The sequence below is a fragment of the Centrocercus urophasianus genome, unplaced genomic scaffold (assembly GCF_019232065.1).
Source record: "Centrocercus urophasianus isolate 14NV4802_14NV808 unplaced genomic scaffold, USGS_Curo_1.0 seq_23, whole genome shotgun sequence".
NCBI lineage: Eukaryota > Metazoa > Chordata > Aves > Galliformes > Phasianidae > Centrocercus > Centrocercus urophasianus.
The window spans coordinates 1,339,043-1,352,376 of record NW_024884789.1 but is presented as its reverse complement, the minus strand read 5'-3'; the positions used below and the strand labels follow the sequence as shown (position 1 = coordinate 1,352,376).

Below are 13,334 nucleotides of genomic sequence, written 5' to 3'. Positions count from 1 at the left end.
TGCTGAATACATTTCTATAAGTATGTTCATCTGAAGGCACGCCAGGGTCTCTGTCAGCTGTAAGATAAGCTTTGAAATGCCGCTACTACAAGGCCATGTATGGACAGACATTATTACAGAAACCTCTGTGAATGAAACAGGAATACATAGCACAGCTTCTGCCACAATTGAATTCTTTTCTGTCATTACTCAAGAGAATTGCCATCAAGTGGAAGAGCGCTTCACAAGGTCAGGGCTTTAGGAGGTGAAAAGCTTGAGTGTGTTTAATTTGAGGAGTGAGAATAATCTGTGGAAACATTCCTCTCCTTCAAATTATGCACACACATATTTTTTTTCGTATATTCATGGACAATTTCTTGTCTATCATATCCCCTTCTCTAAATTCTGGCAAAATTCTGTTTTCTAGAAAGAGAGCTTCGTATCGAAGAGGTGTCTTGCTTTTACCAGCAGGTTTTTGTTTTATTTATTTATTTATTTTATGGCCAGTATTTGTCTGACTTAACCTTCTCACTTTTTCTTAAGGAGTGGCAGTTGGCCAAGAAGACAAATTGCCTTCCGGCTGCAGGCACTTGCCATAGCTGTTGTGGTGTGCCTTGGAACGTGATGCCCTCCACAGGTGGCAGCCTGCAGCAAAAAATTGGTTGGACCTGCAGAGATAGAGCCCAGTGACAGTGAGTTTATCACCCTCTTTCCAGCTGACAATTTCTCAGAATTTCCCTCCCAGCCATTTTAGGAATCTGTCTGAAACTGTTGTGTGTTCTTATACCAGGGCTGTAAGTGACACCATGCGGGATACAGAAAATTGTTCTTGGACACTGTGCAGGTCTCTATAGGCAGGTATCTCTCACGTGCTAGGAGAAGTTCAGCCTCACTTTAGAGCCAAAGTCAGGAACTATATGGGATTTGCATGCCTACATGTGGAGTTTGTGTGTGTTTGGCAATCTGTGCTCAGCATGCAACAGAATCTCCTAACCAGTGTTCAGAAGCTACTCAGATGGTAAGGAGAAGTTGTTCTGTAGGAGGACCAAACTTTTTAGCTCACCATTATAAAAGGCCAATCTTCATTTCAAAAGGAAGGGGCTATTAATCATGTTAGTCGATTGGGAACAGGATTGAGCTCCAAATGCAAGGTTTTTTGAGGTGTTTTGAAATGACAGAGTCTGGACTCAGCTCAGCTCCTACGAAGGCATCAAAATAAGCTGGCAGACACCTGCAAGAATATTCCAAAACTAAGCTCAGATCGTTAAATGGCAATCAAATGCTCTTAAACATCAATTTGTGATGGTAATTGTTACAACGTCATTTTCTCTGAGGAAAAGATATTATGTTCTTTACCTCATGGCAGCAGTAAAAACCAGTACTCCTTTCCATCCATCCCACCTGGGAATGGATAATACCTTTCCCTAACTGGGTCTAGCAGGAAAGACATGCTCTATTGATGGGTGTTTGGTAGTTAACAATTACTTCTTCATTCTATATTCATGCCGGTTTGCACATTTGAAAAAAAAAATGCTAGCAAATGTCATCCTACTGTGCTGCTGTTTCTCCAGTGCTGTTTTTCTAGTGCTGTTTAATGATGAATCATGAATGTTAACTTCATATATGTAATGCTTTCTATATATACACACATATTTATATAAAATTCTGGGTGGTGGCAGGGGGAGAGTTATTCTGTCTGCCTCATCTTTTGTTTTGATCTAGTTGCTATAGAAATACTAAGATCAATTTTGACAGGATAAAATACTACAAATTACATTGTTGGATTACCTCATTACAGAGGGCTGGCACTTTGGATTGCAACATGACCGAAACGAAAAGCGTGAACACTACAAGAATTTCTGCTCTATGGAAAAATGTTATTTTTGGATTCTTCAGGAAGGCGTGCATATAAAACCACCGGCTCCCTGGTGAGTGAGTCCTTGAGACCAGCAGAACTTTCGTCTTAATTTTTGGTTGTGGTAGGTGATGTCATAGTTGGACGTGCATTGACATTAAGCTGCAACTGGCATCTTTGTGACACAAGCCTTCATGTTTTTCTGTTAAACACTTATGGCAACTGATTTCTTACAGCAGGACTGGTGGAATTAGTCTTTTTGCCCCTTTTTCATGCGTCATCTGCTACCCGTGCGTCCTTGCATCAGTATTACAGTGTTTCAGTAATTTGCCCTGCCTGATTGACCATGCCTCAAAAGTGGCAAATGTTAGAAAGGACTTTCGTTCGTTAGCATTGAAGGGGATACCTTTAGAGCAAGCAGATTTGGGATGTAAACTTGCTTCCAGTGGGAGGTGTCAGTATCTTGTCTGTGCTGTGTGGAGATTCCCGCGAAATCTCAAGTTTCTGTGGTTTTCCTTTTCATGCTGATGGAACTTGCACATGTTTGTGAGCGGATAAGGGACTTGTTTGAAGATGTCTTTCAGTTTGAATCAGGAAAATGTCTTGTCCTCCAACTGCTGGTAGACTGTATTGCTGTGTTAGTAAAAACACCTTCATCGCTTGGTTTTATTTAGGAAAACATTTATCCATCAATGTTACTTGTATACAGGGAGGCGATCTGTGTGATTTGGCAAATGGCTTAACACTCTGTTTTTCTTCTAGTCAAGAATATTACTCTTGCTATATCTAATCTAGAGTTGTAAATTGCAGTAGAGGTACAAATCCAAAACAAACATTTTGAAGAATTTGAATGGAGTAGAGCCCCAATTTCCATTTCAGCACTCTCTCTGTTGTCCGATTTGTTAAACTCAAGTGGTCCCATGTGCGAGTAGCATGACTGCCAGAAGTGCTCTGCAGCCATCTGCTTTTTTGGTAAGTCTTTGATTATTTCTTTGTCTATATTTCTGTCCGAAATTAGAACTGGCAATTCAATTGGTTGGTTAATATTGGGTTTTTTATAATTTAACATTTCCAACTTATGGCTAGGAAATAGCAGCAAGGTAATAAAAAGCACAAGAAATAAACTTTCCTACTGAAGTCCTGGTGGAGCTTTTGTACTATATTGTTCCAGCAACTGAACAGAGAAAGTTTTACTCTTTGTGGGTAATATGTGCAGATGTAGCTGGCTGCGCTGCTTTGATGAACTGCCCAAAAATGTGGAGAAGAACTCCCAGGCTCTGATAGAAGCACTTGCAATAGAGGTGAAGTTGGAAGTCAACACTGCATTTAGATCAGAACCAAAGCACACCGTGGAGGAGGAAAGTTAAAAGCAGGGGGACCTCTTCTGAAGCTAGAGGTCTCATATGATAGCTAGAAACTTGTTGCCCATGTAGGTCTGCTATGGAGGCTGCATGCTTGCTGGCCATATAGTTTCAAAGCCTGGGAGATGCTCTGACTGATATTGTTCAGCTGGGTGGTGTGTACTGCTTGGTTGTCTCAATGGAAGCTTCACAAGAGGTCCTGGATTTCTTCACTGAGGACTTCAGGTCGTGTATCTCCTGTATCTGGAGAGAGGAATGGAAGTCAGGGCTGGGGCAGACACTGTGATCACTGGCTCTGTCCTTCCACATGGAATCCAGAGAGGATATCAACAGACATGCCCCACATTGCTGACTTTGTGGGAGAGCACATGACGCAGAGTCATTTATAAATGACTGAGTGCTTCATTTGCTTGTTTTTCTTTTTCCTTTCTTTTTAAATAACATGCATTAGAACTTCAGTCCAATCAGCAGCGTGTTCTGAAAGTGCAACAGCTCTGCAGGGTACTGATGGAAACTTATGTGCCACATGCAGAGACTTGGTGTTTCCAGCAGCCACTCTGGCCCGCACTGCTGGTAGGAATGAGAAGGAAGGTGGCTTTCCTTAGTGCAGGATCACATTGTAAAATGTGCCATGTTCTGAGCATGCTGTTGGTCTCCTACCACAGCCTCTCCATCCACGGCCCATCTTCATCATTTTTCTTACTGTGGCAAGGGGAAAATATTTCTTTCCGATCGCAAAGGGCTCTGAAAAATGAATTCCTTTTGCTCTCTGGGAATTCCCCCTGATTCTGTGGGAGATGGGGGATTTCATGGCAGTGTTATACAGAGAACCAGAAGTTCCCAGGGCTGTGGTGGCGTGGGCGATGCCGCCGAGGTGGGCTGCTGTGCCTCTCTTGATTTGCAGGCTGCTAAGGGCCAGCAGTGCTCAGAGCTGTCAGATGGAGAAAAGGCAGGCACTGTTTCCAAATATACAAATGCTCAGAACATAAAAAATATTTTTGTTTTAAATTTTAATAAAGCAGAGGGAGGGAGAGGAAAGGGAAATAAAATAGCGAGTAGGGATGTGGTGGGAGCCAGCCAGGCTGGGGCTTGCTAATATCTGAACTGGGCTGTTGAAAAATGTTTTAAGTCTGCCGGAAGGTCCCGAAAGCACAGCTCTGCCCAGATTGAGTCAGTGGTGACAGGATTGGGCCCTCTGTTACTTTTTTATTTGGTGTTATAAATTACTTTCCCACATTTCCAAAGACATTAACGAATCTTTTCAAGGCATGCTGTGAAAATCATTGCATGTGTTGCTTAAACTACTTATCCATATGTAGGTTTGTACACTATAGGAGCTTTTCCTTTTTGTTTTGCTCTTCCAGAACACTGGCAAACTACAAATCTTTCCTCCTCTCCCCACTTTGATTTTTTCCAGGTAAGATGATGGCAGATGTACTCAGCTCAGTTTCATATAACATATTGCTTACTGGAAGAACAAATTTAGCTCCCTGCCCTTTTACTGTAAACTTGGTTTTGTTTTTTATGTATTTGTAATTTCCTTCAGACCATTTATAAACAGGTTAGAAATACCATTTTGAGTTGTCTGACTCTATTAATAATCAGAGTTCTTTGTATGGGTTCTTTAGGATCTGTGAAGTAGGAACAAACTGTATGGTAAACAAACATCTCCAAACTCTTCCTGCTGCAAAAATATTCGCTGCATTGTTTTGCTGTTCCTTGGAGTATTCTGCCTTTACTTAGAGGGTTATAGTCAGGGATTTAGCTGCTAATTGTGTTTTCCAGGAAGAGCGTTTCATTTTATTCCTTAAGGGTACAAAAAGGAATAATTTTTGCAACAACATTCGTATTCCATTAAAAAAAATTAAAACTGTCATTGGAAAACTGTGAGAATTGAGTTTCTGATGACAGAGCCAGAAGGCTGCTGGCTGCTTTCCCTGCTTGCCTCAATGCTATGGCTGAGCCAAGGCAGTGATTCACTCTCACTGGACTGGGTGACCTCCAGAGGTCCCTTTACACCTCAGTTATTCTGTGGCACCGTGAAACTGGAGGGTTCCCTTTCCTCCCTGTGTCTGGTTGCACAGCCCTCCACTTCCCTTGTGCTGTTCTGGTGAGCAGGTCCAAGGCACTGCACCTGCACAAAGCCAGGGTGTGGGGGGGAAATGGAGCGTGGGTTTTCTTGCAGTGAGGAGCTGGACTGTGCTGAGCAACGGGCTGGTGGGTGCTGGCACCAGCAGAACAGAGGGGGCAGGCTGTGCGATGGGGAGTGGGGCTGGAGAGGGCTGTGGGGCAGAGCTTTGGGCTGCTAAGCACCACACCTCCAAATGGGTTATGGCTGGGACTGTTCACATCTCCTGGCGTTCCAGTGCAAGGATATACATGGACAGTCTTTTTGCAGGTTGTGTTCTCCATCTTGATTTCATTTATGATTTTAACCTGATGTGAATGTACCCATATGCCATCTCGCTATCGTGACAACAGAGTGTGTGGCTTCACCTGGCACAAGGAGGCAGGCAGCTGTGCAGGGTGAGTTCTGCAATCTCAGAGGTGAAGATGGATTAAGAGTTCTGTGACCGTTCATTTCCATCCAGAGGAACGCTGCAATTTGCTGCTCCCTCAGTCTGCAGCTTGTCCCCTCCCTCTCTTCACCGCTGGTGCTCATATTACCCTGGGAGCTGATTAGCTCCTTCTCCCTTGTTAGTGTTCAACCAATTTAGTGAGCTGAATCAGTTCACTGCAGGGTCAGACAAGCGCTGGGGCCCTCAGTGCTGGAGTGAAGGATGGGACCAGGGCTGGGGCACACCCGGCTGCAGTTCAGGTGTTCTGCTGCCATCACTTGTGAGACTGTGGGGTACATCACTGCTATCCCTGCTGAAAGTTACCCCATCTCCTTGGGTTTTTAAGTGGGGTTGTTTCATGCATCTTGTTCTTACAGTATGGATGATAAATCACAGCGATTCCCAGCAGAGGGCTGGGAAGTTCTGAAAGCAGTGTGGTTTAGGACTGCATGAGCTGTGCTGCCTCTGCATTTGCTGGAGACAGTACTGCTTCTTTTCAGACTTCAAGAGTACAAGACAGGACTTTTCTAAAGAATTGTCTGCCTGCTTGGCCATCCTCCTGAGGGTAAAAATGAAAAATCGCTCATGGCGTCAGCAAGATGGGAATTTGGTCAGTGTTGGTCATGGCCTTCAGTCTTTCCAGAGATGGTGGGGCATTAACCTGGCGAGATGCATAGGTGATGAGAAAGAGCAAGCAGAGAAATAATGAGAAATGTGGATTTTCGGTGTGCAGTGGCAGACCCTGGGAGGATTTCTGCATACAGGCTATAGACCTTTAGCCCATGTTGTGAATTACTTTTCCTTTTGTAGAGCAGTTGCTCAGGAATACTGTCAGTAATTCCAGCAAGAAATCATTAATAAACTTATTTCTGTGAACTAACAAACTTTGTCATTCAGTTCACAAGATAAATACACTGGGTTAAAGGTTTCAGGTGTGCAGTTAATAGCTGACTGAGAGCAGTGGAAGATGGTGGTATTTGAGACCTTAACATTATTATTATCTGTTTGCTGTGTATCCCAAAGCAATGGGTAACTTAAACATTTGACACAGGCTGTAGTGTGGGCTGGTGTCACCAAAGCGCTGAGCTCCTCTGAGTGCAGGGGCCAGAAGCATGGTGATGAACTTGCTTTCAGTGCTCTCTAAAGGTAAATTTGGGCACCTACTTTTCTACTCATTGGTGATAACCTTTCTGTGAACTGTCTGGGGCCCTATGCTTTCACCTGTTAAAATAAATGACATTTATTAAAAAAAAAACCAAAACAATAATACCAAACCCACATTGTTTTAGGGCATAAATCTACCACTTCAATTGCATGAGCCTGTCAGTGAATGTCTGACACCAAGTTATGTTATTTAATGAGTGCTATTAGGTAGTTCTGTCACTTAATAGGATTGAGGATTGGAAATGCCATGTAATATCACTTCACTGGAGAAAAAATCAACAAACAGCCCTCACTAAAAACCTCGTGTCGCCTTTGATGTCGGTGGGACCTGCTGTCACTTCAAGGGGAGCCCGCCGTGCTGTTTGCACAGGGCTCCAGCTGCCATTTTTGGAGGAGAGGCCGCCGTTATTCTTGGCAATCTGACTCGAGGGGCACCCAACAAAACAATTCTCCCACCATCTGACCGAGAGTGAAGAAACGTTGAATAGCTATGGCGAAAGTTACGTCCATCAAACATCCCCTAGTTCAAGGAAGAAGAACTGTGGGCTGTACATTGCCACATGTTTTCACTTATACTGGGTTAACGCCTGAAATCCCTGCTTAGGTTCAGGGCTGTCCTATGTGGTGAGATTCAGATTCTGTGCTGAAGCGTTTCTGCTGGCTGTGCCATCCTCTGGGTCCCCAGGTGAGCCTCTGCTTGTCCTCTGTGATGAGTGAACTCCCAGATCATTCAGAGTAAGGGCAGTAGTAACAGTGTATTCCAACCAGTAGTACTGATTTGATTCTGCTGAATCTACTAGAGTTGGGGGAAAAACATAAAAGCCACTGGGTAAGTGGTGGAAAATGTATAATCAAATCCCTGTTAAAGACAACAAAACCTTTACAAACATTGCTGTTGCCAGCTTGGTTGGTAGTATGTGTGTGAGCATGTTGTAGGTGCTGTGCATGTGTATTAAAGAAAAGGTAAATTCCAGACATGAAATCCATCTCCCCTGAAGTCCCTGACAGAAGTCTCTCTCATTTCAGAGCAGTCAGGACTTCATTGCAAATCCTGCCGAGCCCATTTCAGGCTGGATAAGCTGTATCTGAATAAGTCATGTGCAATGTACTCCATTTTTATAGAGGGATCTGGAAGCTTGGTAGTGGGTGTTCTTCAATCCTAAGGCATACTTTTGAGGTTAAGATACACACAGTGTTTTCCTGTAACAAATCAGATTTGTCATTACTTGAGTAACTGCTGATAAAGTCCTGGGAAGAAGGTAAATCCTACGCATAACTTCATGAAATAATAGCAATGAAAATGCTTTAAAAGTGAATTAGACTGCAATATCCTCAATTCTTCAGTTGTGACAAATGATTTCCAAAGCCTGTGGCAGATCTTGGAAATAAAACTGGATCTGAGGATTAAGGGTCCTTCCAAAACTGGACTTCATGCATTTCATCTTAGATGCGTCAGATTTGCAGAACTTCAGGTGTGTTTTTTATTGAAATCCTTGTCTGGCTGTTAATTAGTGTGCAACTCACAGTGCTTCCAAGTGGGATTTGTGACTTGAAAAGAAAGTGGGTTATGCAAAAAATGGCTTTGGCTTTGTCAGGGTAGTGAAAAGCCTGTGCTCCGTTGCAGCTGAAGACATTCAAGCTGCGTAACAAATGTCCTTTGGGTCAAAATGATATATGCACTTAGAGAAGCTAAGGGAAGTCCCAGGGTTTGAGTCCTTGGTGAAAGAAAGGTTTATTAAGTGCAGATCTTTTTATGGACCTTGACAGCAGGATCAGAACAGGATGTGCCCCCCTAAGCTTTATGAAGCCCTGCTGGGATAGGTCATTTTGGGACTAAATCAAACATGGTGTGAGCCAACTTATTCTGTTTGGAACGCTGTACAGGACCCTGGTTTGAAACAGGCCACTTCATCCAGCCCTACCCCTGACAGAGGCAGCTGCCATCCAGCGCAGGCTGCCCAGGGCCCACGCACAGCCTCGGGCACCACAGGGAAGGGGCACCCACAGCTCTGGGCAGCAATGCCAGCAACTTCATCTCTGAGTGAAGAATTTCCTCCTGCAATTCCAGGATGTGTTTCTCAGGTGCAGTGTCACTAGGAGAGCTTCACTAGCAGTGGAGTAGATGCAGATTGTGGTGGTGTGTTGGCAAGGAATTTGCAAAAGCACGTGACGAAGTTGTGATACAATCTCTTCATCCTGGAGTTAGTGTCTGCCCTCAGCAAAGGGAAAATCCAGTCCTGCATGCTTCTTGCTCCAGTGTTATTCTTCTTCATGGCAATGACCTGGATCAGAAAACACATTCAGCTAAGAACTAGCCAGGCTAAAATGAAAGAAAAAAAAAAGAGAAAAATCACAAACTTGGAGCAAGGCCAGGCTGAAGGTGTTCTGCAGCTCAAAGCTTATAGGAGTAAAAGGCAGCATAGGGCAGTCACAATTTGCTCATGAAGACCTAGGAGGGAATCAAGTGAACAAATGGATCTTGGGAACTTCAAAAGCCAACTTCTCTCTGCAAAGGAATCAGCTCCCTGCACCAGTGACTTTGTGGGAGCTTCCCTGCTTCAGTGCATTAGCATTATTTTCCACGGGCATAGGCTGGGAGAGACAGGTTTCCTCACTTTCTGCTCTATCTGCATGAGAACAGCCTTCAGGAGGAACGCTGAGACACCACAGACTTCACATGTAACAGCTTTGGTGTGGGAACTGCGATCACCACTCCGTAAGGCTTTGGCTGCCTTCCCAGCTCGCGGGTGTTGAAGTTCTCGGGATGTCCTTGCACAGGAGTTGGAGGCGATTTATAGCTCGTGTGTTGGGAAACAGCGTCCGTGCAAATCATTTTTCTTAGATAAGTGGGAAATCTGGAGTCTTTTGGGACTTTGGGGTAGAAAGGCTTTAGCTTTTATTTTCTTTAGAAGAAACAACGCAGTGCTCCCACTCCTCGTATTCAAAGTAGGAAGTGTTTATGTTATGAAGACCTTTATCTCTGACAAACCGAGCAAGAGAAACAAAAGAATTAGCCTGAGCTGCCGCCTCCTCCCAGGCACCCCGACCAGGCCTATTAATGGATGATTTTTGCTTTTAAAGGATATACAACCTATCTTTTTAGTTGCAAGATCGAGGCCTTGGCTCCCCAAAGTGCAGCGATGCTTCCAGCGACTGATGCACAGCACCGACGGGCGGCAGGGAGAGACCTGCGAGGAGAATTTCCGTCAGGCTGCGGCCATCAGTGTGAGGCTGCTGGGCCAGGTCCAGCCAGCCTGCGTGATATTTCCTCTGGAGCTTCAGTCGGATTAGATATTCATCTTCTCTTCCTGTTCCAAACCGTTGTTTAGTGTTGATGTGTCCTCTCGTGCGGTTGCCAAGTTCCACGCAGTGGTGGTGAAGCCAGTCCTACGTCTATGCTGAGATTTTTAAACTCTTGGGGGAGTTTAACCCTTTCTCTCCATTGAAGTTAGTGGGACTTATGCACTTAGACCTCTTCAACTGCTTTGCAGATTCTGGTACCACAGCAGCCTGAAGCCCAGGCTTCAGCAGCAGCAGATCTAGAACTGCTCCCCAGGCTGGGGATGCTCACCAGAATGGCTTCCCTTCTGGTAAGGGGGCCCGCCATGCCTGGGCTGCCTGCAACTTGCTTTCCTGCAATGGAACATCAGCCTGCCCGCAGCACCTTGCATGAGGTCCCTGCATGTGGAGCTTTGCCTTCCAGACTGCACTGTGTCCTTCAATACTGTGGAGCTGTTGGCTGGCCTCTACACCAGGATAGCTGTTACAGCTCTTCTCGTGCTTTGAACAGGAGTGTGGCAAAATGACTGTCTCGTCAGTGACCTAATGAAGGGTGCTGCAGGGAAATCTTAATGCCATGGTATTTGAACAGTTTTATTCGATGATGCTTATGGGTCCCTTCCAACTCTGGGTATTCTCTAATTCGTGATCAAGTGAGCAGAACAAATGCAAATGGCTGTCCTGGGTCTGAGCAGGCCGAGTTCTGCCCAGCCCTGCAGACTGTGTCCAAGAAGAACTAAAGGCACCTGCAGATCTCTTGCTTTTGCATTGTACTTACATTCTTGGTTTTCAGAGGTTTCTAGATCTATGGCAAATATTCCGAACATTCAGCAAATTGTGGATATACAAATCAGTACCTTGATTTAAAGTCTGTACACACATTTCCCCAAGCTTCCCAGTGATTCTTGAGAAGGTTCATTTCGCACAAGACCATTCCTCCACAAGCCAGATGTTCTACATACAGCTAGGGAGAGACTAGGGGTGTGACACAGCGCTGGTCATTCTTTGTGAACTGTACTGAGGACTGCCACAGTGAATTCCAGAGATGTTGACCATGGCTGAATGGGCTAGGGAGAAGTTTAGAAGGTGCTAAGAGAGGCAAAAGCTAAATTAATGTTAAATATTCTCATGCATAATCAATAAGCCTTCACACTTTTGATAGGCCGCATGAGTAGGTACAAAATGACTGCGTAAAAACCTATCTCATCTGGGGTAGATGTTAATAGTCCCCTGGAAGTAGCCAAATGTTTCCTAAATGGCTGTGGTTTTCTACAGGAAGCAGGTTTCTTTTGGTGTTTCGTGTTTGGATTTGCTGTTGTTTTGTTGTCTTTTTTTTTCTCTTTCAAATCCTTGGCAATACAATACCTGCAAACAAATACGTACATACAGAAGCTCACAGCTTCTTACATGGCACATGTGCCGTAGAACGGGAGACAGCAGCCACAGAATGAGGAGCCTAATCCATTTCTGAAATCCAGTCACAGGACTGGTGGCTCGATGACTTAGAAAGACTTTTAAGACTCATTGTCTGGGAGTACAAGGATGAATAACTGTAATAAGCTTTGAAATGTATTTCCTTGAGAACAATGTGTTCTATTCCTTTAAGTTGAGGTCTTTGATTCATTGAAAGGGCTCTGCTGAGTGCTAAGGAGGGGAGATAGGAGTCAGGCTGGGATTAAAGCTTTGACCTTGGTAGAGGACTTGTATCTACAAAAACTTGTTGCAGTCAAAACCTCAAGCAATCCCACAAAGCCCCTCCTCCAATTCTGCAACCCTGTGCACAGAGAAGATGCCAGCTTTTGCTGTGGTTGTTATTATGGCATTTTAATTCCAGATGGGACTGCAGATTCCTGTTTCTATTGGTTAGGAAGCAATAGTATGGATAAGTTCTGTAGGAAAAATACAAAATTCGGGACAAAAAATCTGTGCCAGTGCACCTCCATTGTCAGTGTGTAAAGTGCCAGCATAAATAATGCTGCTTTTCTCCCTTATTTTTTCAGCCTCAGAAAGACTGGGCTCTTCTGCTTCTGTCTGCATGACTCTGTGAAGAAATGATCATGGAGAAATGTTTCTGGGTGATGAATTTCACACAGAACTCAGGTCCAAGGTCGTCTTCTTCTCTGGCAGGTCTGTGATTTGGGGCCAGCCTTGAAGAAATTCTGTCCTCTGCACGTGAGCATAAGTCAAACGGGGAAGCAGTTCAGCAGGAGTCAAGAGCACTTCCACTGCAGTAAATTAAAGTGTAAATTAAAGCAGCTTCAAGGAGCAGCCGTGGCCTTAGCAGCACCTCTGAAAGGCTCAGTGCTTGCAGACTCATAGAAAAAAATGGGTTTGGAAAGTTCTGCAAGCATCCAGCTGAACCATCTGCTCAGAGCTAACTTCCTAGCTAGGTGGGAGCCGTGCAGGGTATTATTACCAGCTTTGGGAGTCTTCTGTCTCAGGAACGTTGTCACTTGCAGATGAGCTGTGCCTAGCTTGGGGATCTCTTGTTAATTCAGCTCCTGCCTCAGAAGCCTTCAATCACTCAGGCAAATTAGAAGCCATGGAATAAAGAAGAGATTGGTCATTCCCTCTCTCCTGTTCTCCGTTGAGCCTATGCTAATCGCTTACATAATAATTCTTATCTCTAACCATCCTTTTTTGATTCTCTTCAAAGCATCCTTTGGGAAATGCACCCCTAAGTCAGAGCGGAGAATCTGGCAGCAAATAAACCAAGTTCCAGTTCCATCCCTTTTTCCAGGAATCTCCAGGGAGATGGGAGTACCTGAGCAATGTGGGGGCTCAGAGCCCCTTCCCCTGATTGAGGCTCCGGTGCAGTGAGGAAGATCTGGGTGTAGCATAGAGCACGCTCTGTTCTGCAGCCTAGCCTGCTGCTCGCTGCTGAATTTAAAGAGAAGAAAGCTGCTGCATGCCAAAATTACATAAATTCTGTTGGTTTCCTATAGCCTAAGCCTCAGATTCACTAGGTATGATTACCTCATGCTCACCTCTGCACCTGGGGAGTACACAAGGCCAACAAACAAGCCGAGCCAGAAAAAAAGCTTCCTGGTTCCTGACATCACTTTGCTTATTCAGTGAAACGTGGTGTGTGAGGTCAGGGTGGGGGCACGCGGGGCTGCTGGGCGCAGTGCTTGTTTG

At 44.7% G+C, this 13,334-nt stretch overlaps 1 long non-coding RNA gene across 2 annotated transcripts in view; it reads left to right on the top strand.

Moving 5' to 3' along the window:
• Positions 1-12,408, top strand: part of LOC122163325 — a 54,475-nt gene extending 42,067 nt beyond the window's left edge. Inside the window, exons 3-5 of one of the 2 annotated variants that reach the window (XR_006169883.1) lie at positions 523-671; positions 1,778-1,907; positions 12,197-12,408. This is a non-coding gene — a long non-coding RNA (uncharacterized LOC122163325). Of the gene's footprint in view, positions 1-522; positions 672-1,777; positions 1,908-2,713; positions 2,801-12,196 lie in introns of those variants that run through there. The other variant, XR_006169884.1, reaches the window with a different exon arrangement.
• Positions 12,409-13,334: the final 926 nt, after the last annotated feature.